The sequence below is a fragment of the Taeniopygia guttata genome, chromosome 6 (genome assembly GCF_048771995.1).
Source record: "Taeniopygia guttata chromosome 6, bTaeGut7.mat, whole genome shotgun sequence".
In the NCBI taxonomy this organism is placed as follows: domain Eukaryota; kingdom Metazoa; phylum Chordata; class Aves; order Passeriformes; family Estrildidae; genus Taeniopygia; species Taeniopygia guttata.
Genome location: NC_133031.1, coordinates 35,674,322 through 35,697,015, shown reverse-complemented (window position 1 = coordinate 35,697,015; position 22,694 = coordinate 35,674,322). Strand labels below are relative to the sequence as shown.

Genomic DNA, 22,694 nt, shown 5'->3' with positions numbered 1-22,694 from the left:
GTGCCCTGTATGACTACATTTAAATACATGATTATTGGAGAGACTGCTTGGAGTAACTGATCACTATAAAAAAAGGATTTAAGGCTTTGATTTTCCTATGTTTTTAATTTGCTTCGAGTACAATTATCCTGTTAGCTTGCACAATGTGGCTTTTCCCATTAAATTGGTGGAGTATAAATTAGCATAGAGTCAAATTAAAAGGGATGGAATAAGTGGCTGTACCTATCTGACAAAGGCCTGGCATCTCCAGCTAATTTCCAACTTCAGCTGGGACGTGGCAGAGACGCCCTAGAGCCAGCAAACTCCAAATTATCCTGCCTGCCTGCGTTTCATAGTGGGGACCCCCGAGCTACTGCTCAGCACCGCCAAATGTAAGGACTAGCTGTGACCTTGAATGTCCTGCACATCCTTAATGATACAGGGGGAAAAAATATAATGTATTGGCTGTTATTTTAATTTTAATTCGACAGCAAATTGCTTGAAGTGTTCCAATTGCTGAAATAATGAATAAGCAAATACATTAGGAGAGGCTTGCTTTGGCATCTCAGGGTGCTACCCAGCCCAGGATTGTTTCAAGGAAGGAAAAGGGATAGTCCTGATTGGATTTGAGTGGGTTGAACACCTCTTGCTCCTCCAAGGCACTTGGAAAAGCTCTGAAGAGCCAACTCTTGGATAACTTACTGAGAAAAGTGAGCTGGTGACTGCAAAAGGGGGGAAAAAAAAGGAAAAAAATGGAGAAGCGACTCCTTCCCCCAGCTGAGAGCCTCAACCTCCCACTCTGGCAAAGAAACAAACAGATTAAAAATGTTTTCTTTCTTTAGTTGTCAAAAAAGACATTGATTACCTTCCATAAGAAGGTAAAGAAAAGTGATTTTGTTCTTAAAGCAAACCCATACAGCGTTATGTGTGTGTTAAATAATAAAAATCTCTTCTTAACTGAAGGGAATGATAATCACTTCATTGAAAAAATCTGTTTAGTCTTTATTATAACATTAAGCAAATTAAACATCAGCATAATCCAGGTGATACGAGAAAAGGGTCATCAAAGAAATTAACTTTGTTGTTCATTAATTTACATGGATTAGTAGAGGGCAAAGAGATAGCAAATCTGCTCTAGTTTTTTATGATATAATTTCAAACTGTACACCATTTGTGGCAGTAGGGTGACTTTGGGGTTAATCAGACTGATTTGTCCTTTTAATTGCTTTCTATTCAAAGAAAATTCATTAGATAATGTTCTCTTCAAAATTCATGAATCAATTTAACTGAAGAAACCACATTAACAGCTTTGGGTTCATTAGCACAAGCAGTTGCGTTACTGGCTGATTGCTACGAGGGTTTCCTTAGGCAAACAGATTTTGTTTACTGTGAGTCCTTCAGAAAGGTTTATTTCAAATCAAGCTGGTCCTTATTATTTTCTTAACCTTTTTAATCTGGCAGGATTAGCTACAACCCCCCTGCTCAGGGGTCTTGGGGAGTCACTGCCCCATGGCACCTTTTAAATGCCCAACACCCAGTCCAGAAAATTCCTTTTTTACCCTTAGTTTTGGCAGGTTGGGGTGGGATGCACCTGAAACTTTTTGGGGAGCTGTTGGAACCAGGGAGAAAATGGAGCAAAGTGCAGCTGGACACAGAGCAGCTGGGAGAGGAAGGGAGAGCTGCAGAGCCCCCCAGCACCAGCACAGCCCCAAGGGATGCCCAAATTCCCGAGGACAGGCTGGCACAGGGACACAGATGATCCTCCTCTCACACAGGGGCACAGATTCTCCATTTTTCATGGGAGAAATCCACGCCTCTGCTCCCACATAAAACACTCGTGAAGTGAAGAGTTCAAAAGAACGAAATATTTAGCAATCAGGCACATCATTTTGGAAATGTATCTGAAAACTCAGTTTCATCCTGCGGGGAGCAAAGGCATTAATTAGTTTAAGCAGCTCGAAGAGGCAGTGCCAAATCCTGTTATTGAACCGTCTGCAGTTGAGTGCCTGTGAGCACAACCTGCCCAGATGAGGTGGCTGAACTTTGCCCAGTTTTCATGGTGTGCCAACGTTTTACACTGTAAATATCAATATAAAGTGCTCTGGAATCCCCACATGGAAACAAACACACAGGAATTCTCTGGCTCCACGAGAACTCCATGTCCTGGGGAGGCTGATCAGCAGGAGCATCACAAGGTTTTGTCCTTCCTGTGCCCCCACCTGCACATGGGGCCAGCAAAAAAACCCTCCAGGTGACCAGGAGAGCCCCTGACCACCAGAGACACCTTCCACCATCCCAGCCTGGCCTTGGAATTTCATCCTGCTGGAGCCCTGGCTGCTGAGAATTCCAGACTTTCTGTGCTGGCAGGCACTGACCCCCAGGAGAACTCTGCATTGACCTGGGGCCGTGGAGCAGCTTCCAAAATGGAATGGCAGAACTGGGATTGTGGGGGTGGAGTTTGGGTAGAAGTGTGTAATATCACAGGGTGGAAAACATAGAGTTTAGGGGTTTAGCATATAGCAATATATATAAAGCAAGATGAAAGTTTTATGGTGGAGGCTGCTCCTTCTTCTCCACCTTTTCTCCACCTTCTTCTCCACCTTCTTCTTCACCTTCTTCTCCACCTTCTTCTCCACCTTCTTCTCTACCTTCTTCTCCACCTTCTTCTCCACCTTCTTCTCTACCTTCTTCTCCACCTTCTTCTCCACCTTCTTCTTCACCTTCTTCTTCACCTTCTTCTCCACCTTCTCCACCTTCTTCTCCATGGGTTTGGGTGGTTTTGTGTAATTGGATAAAAAGTTCACATTGCAGGCACAGGTGGTTGATTTTTGGGTTAAAAGTGAAAATAATTTAGGTGCCATTTCTTAATTGGACAGTTTATCCTTAAAAGGCCTCGTAGAGAGAGAGATGGGCTCCATTTTTACTTTGTTGGAGTGAAGTGCTGCAGAACTCAGGGTTTGTGAGACTGTGACAGAGACAAGAACTGATAAACATCTGAGTCCCAACAAGAAATACCCTGTCACACATTTAATCCCGACCTTGGAAGAAGCAAAAGAAATAAAGAATCGACATTAGTGGTGATCCTGTGTGAGGAGGACGCCAATTAGAAATGGGACCTCTCTGAAGAAAAAAAGAAGATAAAACTCGACACCATCCCCTCCCCTCCCCATCCTCACAGGGAAGAATATTTTCAGGTAAATTACCCTGAACCTGTTTTAATGCCTAAATGCTCAGAGGTCCCTCCTACCAGCCCACTGGGCCTTAATTCTCCACACAAACATGTTAAATCCATGGGGATAATGGAGAGAAAATCAATCTGACTTGAACACCAGCTGTATTGTAACTTTTAACAGTGGAACTGAAGGTGGGAATTGGTCCAAAGAAGGAAAATCATACACTTCTAACTAATAATCATGGAATTATGGAACGGTCTAGGTTGGAAGGGACCTTAAAAATCACTTTATTCCACCTCCTTGCAATAAGCAGGGACATCTTACACTAAATAGTATCTATTATATATTATTTAACCATATAGATATATGTTTTATCTAATTTCTAACAAGGATTTTTGGGGTTGGTGAGGGGCTCAGTCCCTCAGGACTTGGGATGGATGAGGGAAGAGCAGAGGGACCAGTGCCAGTCCCCTCCTGTCCCCCTGTATCTCACCTTCTAAAACCCCCACAGCCTGATTTCCCACCCTTTTATTCTCTTTGATTAAGAGGAATTAAAGACAGACCGATTTTTCCTTCCCCTCAACCCTGATTGCTGGGAATGTTAGTTTTTGTTTGTCGTGCTGTTTTTTTTTTTTTTTTTTCCTGCTTTTCTTTTTGTTTGTTTGCTTTTCCCCCAGAGTTTTGCAAATGCAAAGACAGTTATAAACACTTGCTCCTCCTCGGCAGCTTTTTCACAGCCTGCCTGGGGTACTACACGGACAACTTTTCTTGGTGTTTTTTTTTCACTCATTGGTTCTCACTGTTATTTCTATTAGCAAAAAAAAAAAAAAAAACAACAAAAAAAAAAATCAACAAAACAAAACAAAACAAAACCCCAAAACTTTCAAGCACAACAGTAGAAAAATACCCAAATCTTCCTAAAAAACAGCAGTTCCCACTGCAGCAGCAGCTCCCACCTGAGCCACAAAACTCCAGCTGGCTCTTGGACCTGGGAAGAACAGGTTCACACTCACACTGCAGAACTTGTCCTGACAATAAATGGTATAAACCATCCATCCAAGCAAGACAGCAGATTTTTAGCAATTTTCAGGCTTCTTTATTATTAAAGCCATGTTAAACCTGTCACCCTACCACAGACTGACCTAGCAAGTGATACGTGAAGAGATAATTGTTTAATTCAAATGTTTTGCTCTTTTTATGAGGCTGCCCCGTCCCTGGAAGTGTCCAAACAAGGTAGGACAGGTTTGGAGCAGCCTGGGACAGTGGAAGGTGTCAACCCATGGCAGGGGTGGCACTGGGTGGGCTTTGAGGTCCCTTCCAGCCCAAACCAGGCTGGGATTCCATCAAAATATCAGGCACTTTTATTAAGATTTTATGTATTGCCTGTGTATGCATGTTTGCAAAACGTGATATAATAACACAGAAACACGACTATAATGTAGAAACTTGCTGTCTTTCTGCACCACTTCAGTGAAAAATGGACCAAAATGTTTCCTTTTAACACCTTGAACGTTCAGGCTGGCTCACACTGGGTGTGAGCTACATTAAAACCCAATTAGTGGGAGCTGTTCCTTATCCCTGCTTTAACACAGTTTTACACACAGCTCCCTTCAGATTTCTGTGTGGGTTGTGGGGCCAAATTCTATCCTTAGAAGCGAGGAACTCTCCCTGGAGCTCATCCAGCAGTATTTCTGCAGTTAAACTCCCTGGAAGTCAGGGGGTGTGTAACTTGAGCAAAAACTGATATTCTGACCCATTTTTTTACACAATACCTCACGAGCAGTTTACTACAACTTGCAGGAGCAGGTGGAATTTTAGAGTTGATGGAAATGAGCAGTTGGATGCTCAGCAGTGGCCCTTGGAACCCCCCAGATTCCCACTTCCAAACCCAAACCTCCAAACCCAAACCCAAACAAGGCTTTATTCAAACCATGACTCCTTCAGCAGCAGCAGCTCCATCTCAGCTGAGTGTTCATGCCAGGCTTGGAAAACCAGGACACCCCTAGCCAGGCTGGGCTGGGATTTGGGAGGCTGTGGATGCAGGAATTGCAGAGCAATGGCCAAATCCCTGCTGGGTGTCCCAGCACCCCCTGGCAGGTGCTTTGGGAGGCTCTGAGCAGCAGTGCTGTGGTTCCATCAAGGAGCCACCGGATCTTCCTCAGCTGCCACTGCTCCAGGATGCTCTGGATGAAGAGACAGAGGAAATACCAGTCTCTTCCCAGCCAACAAACTGTGGCAGCCAAGGTTTGTACTGCAGAAGGGATGGGGAGAAGCATAAAATCAATTTATTTTTCTGCGACATCGGTTTGATGGCGGTTCCTGAGAACCCAGCCCGTTTTCCTGCACTGAATTTCCCTCACCACGCCTGTACTCAGAGATCTGGAGCCTCCTCCTTGGCATTCTGTCCTTCTGCTCCACTCTCCTGAGTCCCCACCTGCAGAAGGATGTGGAGCTGCTGGAGCCAGCCCAGAGGAGGACACAGAGATGCTCCAAGGGCTGGAGCCCCTCTGGAGCCAGGCTGGGAGTCTCCAGCTCCAGGGACACCCCTGAGCCCCTTCCAGTGCCTGAAGTGGCATCAAGAGAGCTGGAGAGGGACTTGGGACAAGGGATGGAGGGACAGGACACAGGGAAGGAGACTCAAGCTGCACCAGGGAAGGCTTAGGTTGGAGATTAGGGAAAATTTCTCACCCAAAGGGCTGCCCAGGGCTGTCGGAATCTGAAGTATTGATGATTCTGAGATTGTAGAAAGTCTCTGTCTTTCAGCCCCACTGCCAAAGCAGAAGCCATAATTGGTCTGTGCTGTTTCAAGGTTGTTTATTCTGTTTATCTCTAACATGTTCTGCTGCCCTGCCGCAGCTCTGTCCTGCAGGGCAGCGTGTGGGGCTCTGCCCTCAGTGGGATGGTACAAACATTAAATACCACAAACTACCTGTGCTGGATTTACAATAACGTGCCAATATCTGTCACCTACGTTGGACAGTGTGTCCCCAGCCTGAACCAACAGAAAAATGCCAACACCACAGTGAAACATGGAGGGCATGAAGAAGGAGAAAAAGGACAAGGCACACCCAATTTCCTCCATCTTGTCCCCTTTGGACCCCTCATCTAGAATCCTAAAATTTTACTTTTGCACCCGTGCCACACTTAATTATTACTCATATCAAACACTCAGAGCTTGTAATTAATCCTGTAAGATTGAAAACTCTTTTCCATGGACAGAGATCACAGCCAGTGTCTCTGGGGGCTCTGTCCAGGGGGGTTCCTGACCCCTGCCAGGGTCCCAGGGCAGCCAGAGGGATGCTCTGGATTCCCACACACAGGGCAGGGCTGGAGTCCCCACCCCTGGAGAGATGTCACAGCCCTGTGGATGTGGCACCCAGGGACATGGGCAGTGGTGGCCTGGGCAGGGCTGGGGTGGTTGGACTCGATGGTCCTGGAGAACTTTTCCAGCCTAAACAATTCTGTGGTTCTATTCCTCCATCTGCATCTTTCCCACAGTAAAGCTGCCTGCTGCCAGCACTGCTGCTGGAGACACAACTCTGAATTTTTCATGTGTATGACCACCCCAGTGAGCATCCAAACCACAAAACCCCTCCCCAGCTTCCATCTCCCACCTTTCAGCACTGAGCAGCCTGAAGTAAACAGGTTCCAGGAGGAGCTAAGGTCAGATCTGTTCACTTGAGGCACACAGGAAGCTTAGTCAGGCTCAGCTTTAATTCCCCACCTCCAGCAGCAGCATTTATATTTTGTGTATATTTTATATGTCGCGTTTTTCCAAGTCAATTATTTTAATATTTCATTTACATAAACAGAGGAGGAAAAAAAAAAACCCCTACAACCTTGAGAACTTAAATAATCGAGTTGACAAAGGGATTGATACGGTGGGCCTAGACCAGAAATGGCTGGAAATTTGAATTATATATGAAAATATAAATTTGGGGCTTGGAATGCAAAGGTCCTTAGGGTCCCTTCCCACCCAAAGCACTCTATATTCCAAATGTACCAACTTGTGCCTAAATCCCTGTTATTCTGCTCACAGCACAGCATCCCAAGGAATCTTTTCCCACCATTTGCAATTGCCTGGTGAACTGTTCGACACCTGAGAAAAACACTGAAGTTTCTCATAACCCAATGCAATGAAATTAATTACAGACAAGAGCAACCCCTGCTTTGTTTGACACTCCCTTCTCACTACATTTTCAGCTAGATCCAAATAAGAATAGGGGAAAAAAAAAGGTGATTTTCTGCTTTGTAAATGGCTTCTGTGAAACACTCCAAAGTTTAATAGACATGTGATAATAATATTCCTGAAATAGCCCACGCGACGGGAAGAACGGAACAAACTTGTTTCACACATTTCCCAGCTCACGGGAGCATGTGTCTCCTCCAGGGCATAACCTTGTTATCAAAACAATAAAAAGGTAGAAAATCTGATTTAAAATGACACAACTTTATCAATGCACGCGAGGCGATGTTTTCAGACGTTGATGTCCCTTCATCATGCCCAGATCGTAAACGACAGCGAGGGCAATGTCAAATCACACCTTGCTTTGAGCATCGCAGAGACAACAAAAGAGCCCGCGGAACCACGCGCCGCTGTTTCATCTCCTGCCTTATGCTAAACACACTAATAGCCATTAAAAATGCATGAGGGTGCCGGGGATGGGTACACACAAACACGGGCCAGGCTGCCAGAGTCCCAGCAAGGCACAGCTTGGGACAAAGCGCGTTGTCACCCGCCTCCCGCCGGCCTTGCCGGGATGCCGGGGAGAAACTGTGTCAGCTTTATTAGCAAACATGTCACGCTGCTGCTGTGCTGCTAAAAATATGCTTCTCCCTAAACTAGGACTGTGCCCCACAGTCACACTGAACTGCAAGGAGAGGAGCCATATAATCAACATAATTTGACTTAACTTCGGGGAATATTTACTAAATCTAAGGGGGATAAATTTGATTGATATCTACCCATGTGACTTATTAGGCTTTGTCTAAAAAAGCCCCAAGGTACTGTTAAATAATTTTTCATTGATAATCATGCTGTCTCTGCTATCAGCCAACTTTTGAAGACCAACCCGACAGAGAGGAGCTAAGCCCCTTAATTTCTTAATAAATTATTCTTTACCATAGGATGGGGATTATACCATGTAGAAGGCATATCATTACTGACAGAGCTGTCAGAAGGACAGGTGAAAGGAAAACTGGCAAGCTTTAATTTCTCTGCTGAGAAATAAGGGGCTCTTTTGGGATTAATCTCAGTATCAACATTGAGCCTTTGCCTCAGGGCAGCCGAGGAATTCAAAAGAAGTTGTGACTGAGTGGTGAGTGATGGAATCCAGCTCCAATTGCGCGGCTGACTTTGGTTTCTCACCTATTCAGATGAGCCCCCGTGCCCGGGAGCTGGGTCCCCTCTCCCCATGGCCAGCAGCAGTGGTGAGAAGGTGCTCACCTGGCTTAAGCCACCTTTGAACAGCCAGGCTCTTCTCCACCCTGTTTTTGAATAAACAGAATCACAAGCAGGCTGGTGCACGCCTTCTCTGGATGTGCAATAGTGTTCCTTTCCAGCCAACAACACTCAGCCCTGCTCAGCGAGGCTTCCACGCTTCCCAGAAGAGGTTCCTGAGCTGTGGACAGGTGAGGTGCTGCCAGCATCTCCCTCAAAGGTCTGCAGCTCGGAGGCTGCGAGCAGGAGGGAGGCGGGGAGGGCTGGCTGAGCGCTGAGCTCCAGAAGGAACGCCAGCAGAGCCTGGGAGGTCTCACTAAGCCCCAAACGCTGCTGCCTCCCCTCTCCCACAAGTGCTTCTTTAATCACTCCTGCACATCTCACTATCTTAATCTTCAATTAAGGGAGCAGAACGCTCGGATTGTTCCTGGCAAACGGGGGAGAAGGCGGAACGCGGGTGACAAATCTCCCTGGTTGTGGGGCCGGCGCTGAGGCAGCCCAGGAGCCCCGAACGCCTCCCCTGAATCTCCAGCCACTCTCATTGCCAAAGTGATGGATCTGCCAGGCTGCTCCATTTATGCACTCAAATATATCTCAATATTGTTGGTGCTGCGACGCCGGGTGTGATGGAAGGCATTTATCCACTTTGCAATGATATCAAAGAGCAGCAAAAAATAAACATGAAACATTTCTGCGCCTCTCCAATATGCAGATGGGTATTTATGGAGGGGATTCTCAGCAGCAGAGCCAGCCTCGGAGCAGGGGCACGGAATGATGGAATCCCAGGCTGGGTTGGGTTGGGAGGGACTTTAAAACCCATCCAGTGACACCTCTGCCATGGCAGGGACACCTCCCACTGTCCCAGGCTGCTCCAACCTGGCACTGCCAAAGATCCAGGGTCAGCCCCAGCTGCTCTGGGAATTCCATCCCAGCCCCTCCCCACCCTCACAGGGAAGAATTTCTTCCATATATTTAATTCCTGCACCTCAATCACCTGGCAGGAGATGACGGGTTTGGGTTTGGATCCGCTGTGTTGGGAATCCCCACCTCTGCACTTCCCAAATTTCCTCACTGTACGTATTTCAGATGCTTTGCCAACAGGACTGAGCCCTCAGGGGGTTTATTCACACCTCTGAGAAGAGGCAGAACCCCTTCAGCCTTCTTGTTCCCTCCAGAATTTTCACATTTGTCCACTGAAATAAATATTCCAAGTCTCCCCTTCCAGGGTACCCCAAAAATACCTGGCATGAGTGGTAGCCTGCCCAGTGCCACCAATGCCACTGGCCAATAAAAAGCAACAATTTAGTATATTTTAAGCACTAAAATGTTGCTTTAGAAGTAGGGAGTGCCATGGTGAAAATCACTAATTATTTAATACTATCACTTTAATAGAAAATTCAGGTTTGATGTATTTTTAGCTTCCTGGCAGCACCTCATGGAGAAGTTCCTCCCAACAGGCTCTGAGACAGCAAGACTTCCATAAGTCATTCTCCATATGAACACAAGCAGCTTAAAATCAGCAAAACACTCACAGTTCTGTTTTGGGGATGTCTGAACTCCTACCTGGGCACTGCAGGGAACATGGAGATGTTTAGGAGAGGAGGCAGAGACCAAGACACAGATCCCAAATCTGCAACTCAAGCCTGAGGCACCAACAAAGACCTGTTGGTATTTCTACAATGCCTTAACTCCAGGCTGAATGATCAGGGACAGACATCTTCTCCAGGCTAACGTTTCCTATTCAAAATCTCATTCCAGGACCAAATATTTTTTGCTTTGTTTCAAATACATCAAATTTGGGAGCAGGAAATTGTGCAAAGTAGGTAAAAATAACCTTTTACTGCCTTTATGGACATTTTAAATCCACATAGGAACTGCTGTAGACATAAATACAAGAGACCTGCAGATCACAGAAACTCAACCACTGCCTTATCACTGCAAACTCAGCTTAACTGGCCATATTTTATCATTATTTACTGCACACAACCCTTCCTCCTGTTCTGGAACAGACACAGAATGGGCCTTCCAGAGACACCACGCACCAGCTCAGCTGCAATTTCTAAGTGACTGGGCCAGAAAATTAAATTTCTATTTCCCCATTCAAGATAGAAATAAATGAGGGGCTTGCCTCTATTTCTCTTTGTCAGGGAGCTGGGACTCACCAAGAACTTCACCTGGGCTGCTTCAAAATTCTCCTCATCAGCTGCACCTTGCAGACAGAGCTTGAGCTGCTCTCCCTCATGGCCCTGTGTGACAAGAGGTCACCAGTGCCCAACACCTGACCCAAAATTCAGAAATCCCTGGTGGTGTACACTGAATGCACCTCCAGGTCCCACCTCTAACCTCTCTTTCCCCCACTTTCTTGGAGTTCTTGTTTTTGCCAGCCCTGGGGAGGTCACTCCTCTCCTTCTCCAGAGGAAATAATAAAAATTAAAGTGAATTTACCTCAATCTGCATTATTGGAACTCAACACAAAAGCAGCCTCACAGGCTGACTCGTCCTGTTAATGAGATACCCAAACCTGCCCACAGTTCCTAAATAAATCAGAGGATTTGCTGATAAATCAATCAATCAATCAAACAATCAATCAATCAATAAAAATAAATGCATTTTCCTGATTACACTGATGGGAAGGCAGGACCCTCTGGTCACAGACTGGAACAAGGTTCTGCAGAAAAACCTCCCAGATTTAGGGATATGCTGCAAGTGTCACTCCAATATCAGGGAATCCAAACCAAAGGTGTAGGTAAAGGATTCAAAGCTCACACACCCTGATAAAGCACAATTTTCACCTCATTCCCATAAATTAAGCTCACTAACACCAACATTTCCAACTCACCGGGACCTTCGTTTTGAGGTCTTGGTCAGGATCATCAGCTGCACCTGGGAGTGCAAAACTGGGCAGCAAAATTGAGCACAAACTGGGCAAATTTGGAGAAATAAAGTGACAAACCTTAACAAGAACCTCAAATCCCACCTCAGGACACAGAATCCAGAGCTGCCATGAAGGAAGAGTGAGACATGGGCTCTAAAATTCAAAAATTGGTCCTGCAAGATTATTGGTCATCATTGCAGGGCTACAAGATGTTCAGGAAAAGGAAAAGGAAAAGGAAAAGGAAAAGGAAAAGGAAAAGGAAAAGGAAAAGGAAAAGGAAAAGGAAAAGGAAAGGAAAGGAAAGGAAAGGAAAGGAAAGGAAAGGAAAGGAAAGGAAAGGAAAGGAAAGGAAAGGAAAGGAAAGGAAAGGAAAGGAAAGGAAAGGAAAGGAAAGGAAAGGAAAGGAAAGGAAAGGAAAGGAAAGGAAAGGAAAGGAAAGGAAAGGAAAGGAAAGGAAAGGAAAGGAAAGGAAAGGAAAGGAAAGGAAAGGAAAGGAAAGGAAAGGAAAGGAAAGGAAAGGAAAGGAAAGGAAAGGAAAGGAAAGGAAAGGAAAGGAAAGGAAAGGAAAGGAAAGGAAAGGAAAGGAAAGGAAAGGAAAGGAAAGGAAAGGAAAGGAAAGGAAAGGAAAGGAAAGGAGTGAAGTGCTAGGACACAGGGAATTGCTCCCCACTGCCAGAGGGCAGGGATAGATGTGAAGAAATCCTTCCCTGTGAGGGTGGTGAGGTGATGGGATGGAATTCCCAGAGCAGCTGTGGCACCCCTGGATCCCTGGCAGTGCCCAAGGCCAGGCTGGACACTGGGGCTGGAGCAGCTGGGACAGTGGGAGGTGTCCCTGCCATGGCAGGGGGGCACTGGGTGGGATTTGAGGTCCCTTCCCACCCAAACCAGTCTGGAATTCTACAAAAGAGGAATAAATACATGAATTTTGACATCAGCTTGTGTAAAACTGATGTTGCAAACTGGAATTTATTTTGTCATCTTACAAGAACAGGGCTATTTCTTCTCCCACACCACGTGCTACATATTTGGAATGTTATACAGATTTGGAACTAGAGGACCTTTATATTCCCTTCCAATCCGAGACATACAGCCAGAAGGAATCCCTTGCATCTCCCAGGTACCTCCACAACCTCCACAAACTATTTTATATCCACTCAGGGAACATGGCAACATCAAGCCAGGTTATCTGGGAGAGAGGAAACATTAATTCTCTGCAAAGCTTGGACCACACTGGGTCACCACTGGATTACTCAGCACAGGTATCCTGATGTTCTCCTCCTGCAAGGCAGAGGAGGTTGGGAGGCCCCAGCACCTCTCTTCTATTTTTCCCTGCTTCCCACAGAATTATTTTTCTCTATAATTCCACTTAGAGTTACACTGATGAGGAGTTTTTACCGTTTCATTTCTCGGCACGGCCCCAAATATCCACTCCCAAAAGACTCTGGATCAAGAAATCTGCACCCTCAGTTGCTTTGTGAAGATCCTGTTGCCAAAGATAACCTGGCCTAGAAAATTAATATATGAAACATGCAATGCAAATGTGCTCCACTACGTGAACAAAGTGTAAGATCCTCGCTGGGCTAAAAAAGGAACAGTAAATTCTTCAGCTTTCTGTAAGTTCCTTTGTAAATGTGCACGTTAAAAATAACACTCATTAAATTGCTTAAATGCAATAAAATGGAACTATTTCCTCACTGCATATAAATGAAGTCAGTATCAAAATGCTGATTTTTAAATTTGTATTAATTTATTTTTAGTGATTTTTAAATTTATATTAATTTATTAATTTTTATTTGTATTAATTTATTAATTTATTTGTAGCAATTAATTTAAGCACTCATTACAGTGCTTAAATGTAATAAAATAGAACTATTTCCTCACTGTATACAAATGAAGTTAGTATCAAAGCACTGATTTTTTTTATTTGTAATAATTTATTATTAAGTTGAAAGTACCTAATGGATAGAGATAAGATGTACACAGCACTTTTCAAACACTAATTCACTATATCCTTCCAAGAATGCTGCAGCAGCAGCAAATAATTCCCAGAATCTTCTGGCTTCAAGTCTCAAAATTAAGGTGTGTTTTTGCTTCTTCTTGCTTTTTTTTTTTTTTTTTTTTTTTTTTTAAAGGAGTTTGTATTCAAGCAGCCAACAAACCAACTGGGAAGAGGTGAAGTGTGATCCCATGGAGTCACTCAGCCTCTTGAGTGGTCCTGGTGCCATCACACAGCGCTGCTTAAATGAACTGCAACTGGAATTCCCGAGATCCAAATTATTTAAACAGACATCCTGGAAGCAAACACAGGAGCAGTCCTGCCAGTGACCCCGATGGGATTTCACAGATTCCAGGTTGCTCAGTTAGCAGGCAGGCCTGAAATCAGTGCCTTGCTTGGAGGAAGTTCTCACAGGTAACCTGCCAGGAGAGGAGGAGCCTGCGAAGGCACAGGCAGAAATTTGGGTTATTTGGCAGTGAGAAGCAGGTGGGGTTGGGGAAACACCCCAGTCCTGCACTTTTTAAAGAATGATTTGATATTCCAAAGCATCTAAAGAATATTACAGGGGTTTCCCTCAGCTGGCAAGGTTCACAGCCACACGTTCACCTGATGAACAGCCCCGCTGTTTTACAGAACCTGCAGCATCAGGAAAATCCTCCTCACGCTTTGCAAGCCGCCACAAAGAAGAGGCTGCTCCTCATCTCCTGCTCTCCTGCCAAACCCAATGAAGTCAGCACAGGCACAACATGTTTATACAACATTAAGGGTTCACGTTAAGCTGAAAGCAAGGAGGAAATTTGACTTTCAGATTGACGAATGGAGAGTGCTGGTGTATTCTGGAGCTGCAACAAAGGAGCCGGTTGTGTTCTCGCCCACCGCGGATCCCTAACAAACCCTCCTCCCTGCAAGGGTGGTCAGAGCTAAGGTCACAGCACCCTCCATCTGCATTTCAGATCTTGACTTTTGTTGGCTTTACTACTTCTTTTGGCATTAAATATGAATGATGTTCCCCGAAACATTTGGAACATTAATTATAAGGAAATAAACATAGGGAAGCGTCGGGCTCCGGTCATTGTTCACCCACGGAACGACAAGCGGGAGCTTCCAGCAAAGTGCTAAAATATAAAAGGGTGATGTTCATTCATGTATTGGTCCAAGCTGCAGCACTATAAAGTACATCAAAAGGTGTTAATGGTTTCAATATTTATCTGCTGCAGGGAAGCACTCTAAAAAGAAGACAGAAAAAAATTTCTGCTAATGGCTGTGTCTCTCCATTAAAATGAAAAGCTTAATGCATCTTATAATCAGAGGACAATTTGCAAATCATTAAGAGAAATGTAAAATTCCATTAAAATACAAATCAAGAGTCCCTCACTGGACTAATAATCTTTTTGATATTATTTTGCATTTCACTATTTCTGTTCCCAATATCCAGGCACCACAAATGATCAGTTCTTGAACATGCTATTTACCACAGCCTACTTCTTTAACGAGAGACGGAGAGAAGTATAATCTGCTATTCAGAGCAGGTACTAATGAAGAATTCCATATATTCTGAAATTTAATTAAAACCCCAAAGATTTCAAATTAGATGCAATTTGAAATGCCTGGGGCAGAAATACATGCACTTGCGTGGCAAGGGTATCACGCTGAAAGTTGATACCGTAATTGGTCTTGATGTATTTTTGTGTTGCCAGGCTGAAGCACAGAACTCATAACCATATAAAAATTCTCTGTAGATTACCTGCTCATTGAAAATGCCATCACTCAGGTAGTTCTCTACTAAATTACCATGCTACTAAAATGCACAAAGTGATTCGAAGAGAAGAGTGGCACAGCTGGTCGACGCTGCCAATGAGTTATGCATGCGTCGACGCTGCCTTTTTTCTTAGTAAAATATGCTCAGTTGAATATTAAAATATAATTGGCATTCAACCTAAGTAGCTTAAACCATTTTGTTATCTTCTTTTAAACCGATTTGGCTCCTCCACAGTTATTTTCGAGGATGCGATTCACAAACTAATGACACCATCACATTCAGCTAGATTTGTACTATTTTACATTTGTCATAAATAGGGACAATTTCTACAGCCTTCTAGGGATGTCCTTTAATACTTGCTCCTCTTGAACATCAAAGGCCCAATTCATGGGGAAAAAAGAAAGGAAGGAAAAAAAGGAGTGTGCCATTTATGTTGTTCTTGCATATTTTATTCTGAGAAGAGTGCGGGATGCAAATTTCTAGTGAAAAGTGTGTTTTTCCAGTTAAGTGAGACCTTGTTTCCTCCAGAATAAAAATGGAGGTTTATCAGCAAATAAACTGGTCAGGAGATGTGGCAAAACATCTTGGAAACAGGTCAGAAAGGGGCATCCTTAGGTCAAGAAACAAAATACCTTGATGATAATACTTTTTTCCCTCAGACAAATTTATTTATGTGCCCTTAATATAAAGGCTGTAAGAAATGTCACTGTATTGTCATTCCCCCCCCCCCCCAAAAATGAACAATATTACTTAGAAACAAGGTGCTCACCATAGTAACAGTCCCATTAAGCACATTACCTTTGAAACACCAAACAGGTTAAATGCATATGAGTATTGATGGTACTCCCTATTGATACAGGGTTTTAACTAAACTTGCCTAAAAGTTCATTAATAAAACGGGGGTGGGAGGCTGTATTTATAAAATCCTTTCCTTTTATCTTGATTGCATGGGTTTTTATTAAGGAGGGGTGCAAAGGTTACGTGGGGCTGCATGTGTGGCAAGCCAGCCAACAAATCAAAGGAAAAATGAATTAAATTAAACTTATTCCTCACAGGTCTGCAATGAGAGCAGGTGCTGAGGTCTGGGGCTCTGGGTGAAGATGAGCACACGGCTCTGGATTAAAAAACTCATTTTCCTACACTGGTGGGGTTTTTCCACCTTCAATTCTTACCTTTTAATCTAAATCTCATCTACAAGCAGCAATGTCAAAAGTTACCAGGTTGGTCAAAATGTTCCTTAGATCAGGGTCAGCTGATTCCTTTTATTTCATGGGGAGAAAAGGGATGTGATTTTGAGCAAATTCACTTTATAAAGAAGCCTCATATGCTGGTGGCTTTTAGAGCTGCTGATTTTAGAGTGAAGGTGTTATGATTTCAGTCCAGTGCAAATATTTATCATGAATCATGGAATGGTTTGGGTTGGAAGGGACCTTAAAGCCCCTCCAGTGCCACCCCTGCCATGGCAGGGACACCTCCCACTGTCCCAGGTGCTCCACCCTGGCCTTGGACTCTTCCAGGGATCCAGGGACAGCCACAGCTGCTCTGGGAATTCCATCCCAGCCCCTTCCCACCCTCACAGCCAGGAATTCTTTCCCAATACCCCATCACCAAAACACAAACCTTTTATTTCTAAACAGAAGTTTGGAATAATTTGCTAATATTTGATGATACTCCAAAAATTTGGAGTAATAAGATCCACAAATCTCTGCAGCTGTTTCAGAGTCTTGAATATTGAATATCCTTAAATTAAGAACAAGTAAAAATATTGTCATTGCACAGGTGAGCACTGGCTGTGGACCTTCAGCCCACTTTTACCTAAAAACACCTTATTTATAAAATGCTCCTTCATTCTAATTATGGCCCACCTGTAATAACGTTAAGAATACTGGTAAGAAAGGATTGTCCTCAGGGAAACATAATCAATTTTTTAAAATAAATGAACCTTTCACTGCTTTCCCCATGACAGGACAGACACACTGCTCCCTCCATCCTCAGAGTCTTCCAAGGTCACACCAGTGATGGACACCCTGAAAAGTTCCACCAAAACCCCATCAACACCTGGAATCAGTGCTGCCAAAAAGGAAATTTGCACCTAAGAGGGCCTGAATTGTCCTAAATGGCCCACATCTGGCAGACAATTTACCCTATAAATTTCAATAAAAGTATTTAAGATACACTTAAAACCATATGGGTTTCCACTGGAAATTATGGGAATTTTGGTCTGAATTCAACAGGAATTGGGTCAGGAATTTTGCAGATATTTCTGTCCAGAATGCATTTGTATTGATTTTTTTTTTGTTTAGTTTTGTTTTTAAATACATATTGTTGATAGAAAGCAATGGGCCAACTGAGCTGGAAAAAGAATTAGAGGTATAAAAATAACTGGGCTATTTTGGGGTTTTGCTGTTTCCATTTCTGAAGGTTGGAGAGGATTGATTTCTGTTTGCAGAAAACTGTAGGAAGGTATTGAATTGTAAAAATCCATTAGATGTCTCACAAAACAGTGACTTTCTGCTTATCAAAACTCCTCTCACATGAAATGGTAATAAAAGAAGATGCCAGTCTCTGGAATTTGAATTTTGAGTTGGCAGACAGAAATAGGAAAGCTTGTCAGCTCTCTGCACTTGAATCTGCCATGTCCAGATATGTGAAGTACGAACGTTTCCGAGCAGATTATTTCATATTTAACACTTCCTAAAAGCCTAAATAGAAATGTATTTGCATGTCTGATGAAGCTGCGGGATTGAGAAAGAGAAAATCAGAAACATTTATCAACCTTTTTTCTTCCCTTAATGAATTGAACCTCTAGCACTAAATTCAGAGAATTTCACAAATTGCAGCAAAAATCAGAGGTGAAAATGACATTTTGCATTTGCTTAGGATAGGGCAAGTCCTGCCTCCTCAGCAAGTGAACAGAGCAGCTCAAGACTGCAAAATAGAAATACAGAATTCCATGAGCTGGGCTGGAAAGGACCTCAAAACTCATCCAGCCCCACACAAGGACACATCCAACTGTCCCAGGCTGGTCCCAGCCCCAGTGTCCAGCCTGGCCTTGGGCACTGCCAGGGATCCAGGGGTGCCACAGCTGCTCTGGGAATTCCATCCCAGCCCTCCCCACCCTCCCAGGGAACAATTCCTGCCCAATCTCCCATCCAGCCACATCTATAACCTGGTGGGTTCCCACTTTCCTACAGAAATTCATTGAATTTTCCATTTTTACTGGAAACAAGGGAACTATGGAGAGCTGATACTGGAACTCCTGGTGTGTCTGTTGGCTGAGTTTGCTGCTTTTCCTATTAACGATGGTTATGCTTTAACCATAAATAATTATCTACATCTTATCTATATTGAATCTATATCTATATCTGTATCTGTATCGGTATCTGTATCTGTATCTATATCTATCTATCTATATAATCTATATATATATGGCTAATCTATATCTATATCTATATCTATATCTATATCTATATCTATATCTATATCTATATCTATCTCTATCTCTATCTCTATCTCTATCTATATCTATATCTATATCTATATCATCTATATCTATATCTATAGATATAATTTATATCAATATCTATATAATCGATATCTGTATCTATATCTATCTGTATCTATATAATCTATATAAATATCTTTATAATCTATATCTATATCTTATCTATCTATATCTATATCTATATCTATATCTATATCTATATCTATATCTATATCTATATCTATATAATCTATATCTATAGATATAATTTATATCAATATCTATATAATCAATATCTGTATCTATAGCTATCTGTATCTACATAATCTATATCAATATCTTTATAATTTATATCAATATCTATATCTATATCTATATCTATATCTATATCTATATCTATATCTATATCTATATCTATATGATCTATACTTACATCTATAGCCTTCTATCTATCTATCTATCTATCTATCTATCTATCTATCTATCTATCTATCTATCTATCTATCTCTACATCTTCTATATCAATATCCATATAATCTATATCTATATCTATATAATCTATATCTATATCTGTATCTCTAAACCAAAGGAAGGAAATCCCAGGGACTGCTCCTTGAAGCAAAATCTGATCCTAAGCCTCAACTCAATGACACCTGAACAAAAAGGTCACTACAGGACTGACTAAATGCACTGAACCTGAACATGTGCATGCCTGAAACATGAAAATATGTTTTTTAAAAAGTTGCAGACCGTTTATCCACAAACTGGCCCCTGTACCCTCAAACCTTCCAGCTTTACTTGACAATATCTCAACCAAGTCAACCATTCTTACAGGTTTTTTTTACTGTAATTTAAAGGAAGGGAAAAGAGATCTGTAATTTCTTTTAGTAATGTAAATGCTTTTCTTAATGAAATAATTTTAATATATTTTATGTTATATATATTATATATATTGAATAGTTTTATATAAAATGTATATTTTTTATATATTGAAAAAGTCTGTGGATAAATTGTATAAATATAAAATATAATATATATATATTATATATATTATATATATATATTATATAAATATAATAAAAGTCTATGGGAAAAATTTACTTTCAGGATACCATAATTAGGGTGAGCAGTACAGCCCTTGAAATCCCTTTTAAATGTAAGCATAATGTTGAATTTGTCATCTCATAAGCAGACAAATTAACAGCCCCACAATCTTGATTTAAATATGATGTCCACAAAAAGAATAAAAAATACTCTGGCCTTTGCTGAATCACAGAAAAGACAGAAAAAAATTTACTTTTCTTTCTTAATTCGCTGCAAGCTGGGAGTTTTTTATCGTTTAGAAAGTGCAAAAGGAGTAAAAGAGAGGTGCTAATGCAGCTGCTGGGAGGGCACAGGGCACTCAGGATGTATTTTGGAAGGGTTTTCTCCACGGGAGCTTTCCCAGGGGAGATCCCAGAGCCCCACAGCCCCAGGGAGGAGGCGAGTCCAGGGATGGCTCCAGCTCCATGGGGGTGACACACAGAGAGGAGGTTCCTCACCCCAGAACTGGCATTTCCCCTGCTCCCAGCCCCCTGGGCAGGGTAGGAGGCTGGAGGAGTTGAAATCACAGGGAAATTATTGATTACAGGCCTGGCTACATCAACCAGGTGGGAGAATGGGGCTGCTCCCAGCTCCTTTGAAGGCTCCCATTATGGATGAGGTGCTCCATCAATATCCCCCCTTGGATGAATAACCCACATCGTGCACGGGGGAATTTCAGGTGCAGAGCTCTCCTCCCTGCTCTCCATCCTCAGCTGCTGCTCCTGGATCCTCCTGCACAGCTGGGCTCTGCCTTTGCCTTGGAATGGGCCAGAATCATGGAATGGTTTGGGCTGGAAGGGACCTTAAAGTCCATCATGTTCCTGACACCTCCCACTGTCCCAATGTCCAGCCTGGACTTGGCACTGCCAGGGATCCAGGGGTGCCACAGCTGCTCTGGGAATTCCATCCCAGCCCCTCCCCACCCTGCCAGGGAACAATTCCTGCCCAAAATCCAACATAAACGGACCCTCCTTCAGGTGAAAACCATCAATGCCCCACTGCCACTTCCAGAGCTCTGAGCCTGACAGGAATTCACAGCTCAGGGGAAGGATCAGGAGGACTGAGCTGGACTGAGCGAAAAGCTCAGCTTTGCTCCAGGCCTGCACCCTCAGGACAAGGACTGGATGGAGGAATCCCACCCTGAGGAATCCAAAGGACTCATCCAGCGAGGACAGCGTGGCAGGAGAGGAGCAGAACCCCAGGGCGAAGGAAAACTCTGCTGTGCCTCCAATTTCCTCTGTCCTGTGCTCTAATGAGCCATCTGGTTCTGCAAACACACAGCACAGCCACCCTGTGCCACCCTGTGCCACCCTGTGCCACTGCAGACACACAGCACAGCCACCCTGTGCCACCCTGTGCCACCCTGTGCCACTGAAAACACATAGCACAGCCACCCTGTGCCACCCTGTGCCACCCTGTGCCACCCTGTGCCACTGCAAATACACAGCACAGCCACCCTGTGCCACCCAGTGCCACCCTGTGCCACTGCAAACACACAGCACAGCCACCCTGTGCCACCCTGTGCCACCCTGTGCCACTGCAAACACACAGCACAGCCACCCTGTGCCACCCTGTGCCACCCTGTGCCACCCTGTGCTCAGTGAAATTCCACACTGCATGCTGGCCATGACATAGGTTGTTAAAATTATTTATAATAATATATAAAATAGATCAATATAATTATTAATTATTAATAGAAGTTATCAATTATATTGTTATATTAATAGAAAATATATTTATAATAATAATTATTATTCAATATTTTCAATTATGTTTAAAAATAAATATATTGGCTGTATCTAAATTGGAGAGCCAGTAAGGGAGAACTCCTGGAGGTGCTGGGAAACCCAACTTTTCCCTCTCCACAACTCCCTGACAGGGGGTCAGGAACAAGGGACAGGATTTGGGGAAATGGCCTCAAACTGCAGCAGGGAGGTTCAGGTTGGAGGTCAGGGGAAAATTCTTCATGGAAAAGCTGCCCAGCCCTGGCACAGTCTCTCCAGGGCTGGAGTCCCCATCCCTGGTGGCATTCCAAAACCACCTGGGGCACATGGATGAGTGGCTGCCTGATCCTAAAGACCTTTTCCAACCCTAATGGGTCTGGGATTCCATGATTCTCCTGCCTGCCTCCAGGTTCAGATTCCTCCTTTGCCAATGCCAAGTTACAAGAGGAATGCTTGATTTTGTATTTTAAGTGCTTTTAGACACATTTACCCCATTTAACAGTAATTTGGAACATTAAAGGCACTTTAGAAAAATGTAAGATATAGGAGAAGCCACTGAAACAGCAGATACTGAATTTTTATAGAATTTCTTAGTGAATATAAAACAGATCATCTCTACTTTGTAAATCTGCAAATCTCTCGGCTTTTGTTATGTCGGAGTTGATTGTCACGATTTTTCTCTCCACAAGGAACGATGTCTGGGCTGGCACAAAAGCAGCAGCAGAAAACTGACCATGAATTCAGAAGTTTCATCCCAAAAGCACTTTACACTTTTTTTTTTTGCTAGATGAGGAACCTTTTTAATGTGTTTTTTTGGCATAAGCAAAACCCTCCCAGTCCCCAGATGAAGTTAGTGCAGAAAAAGAAAATAAAATTTGATGTAAGCACTGATTAGGAAGAAATTATGCAACAGTCTTGATTACAAAAACACTCGAGTATGGAATTTGAATCCTCTCTCAAAGAGCAATACTGTACATGGTCACATTTACAGGGAAAGGGGAGAGGAGCCACAGGTTTTGATGATTGTGGAATCACAGAATTCCAGCCTGGTTTGGGTTGGAGGTCCCTGAAAGCTCATCCACCTCCCACTGCCCCAGCCTGCTCAGGGCCCCACTTGAAAAGCTGCTGCTGAACAGGAATGTAAGGGAATCAGAGTGGTGAGAAAAAGCCTTTCTGGCTTT

General features: G+C 43.3%; 1 protein-coding gene across 1 annotated transcript in view; it reads right to left on the bottom strand.

Annotated features, from left to right (window-relative positions):
* The window catches only part of MGMT (O-6-methylguanine-DNA methyltransferase), a 139,920-nt gene that overhangs the window by 8,041 nt on the left and 109,185 nt on the right, over positions 1-22,694 (bottom strand). The gene's annotated exons all lie outside the window — the stretch shown is intronic.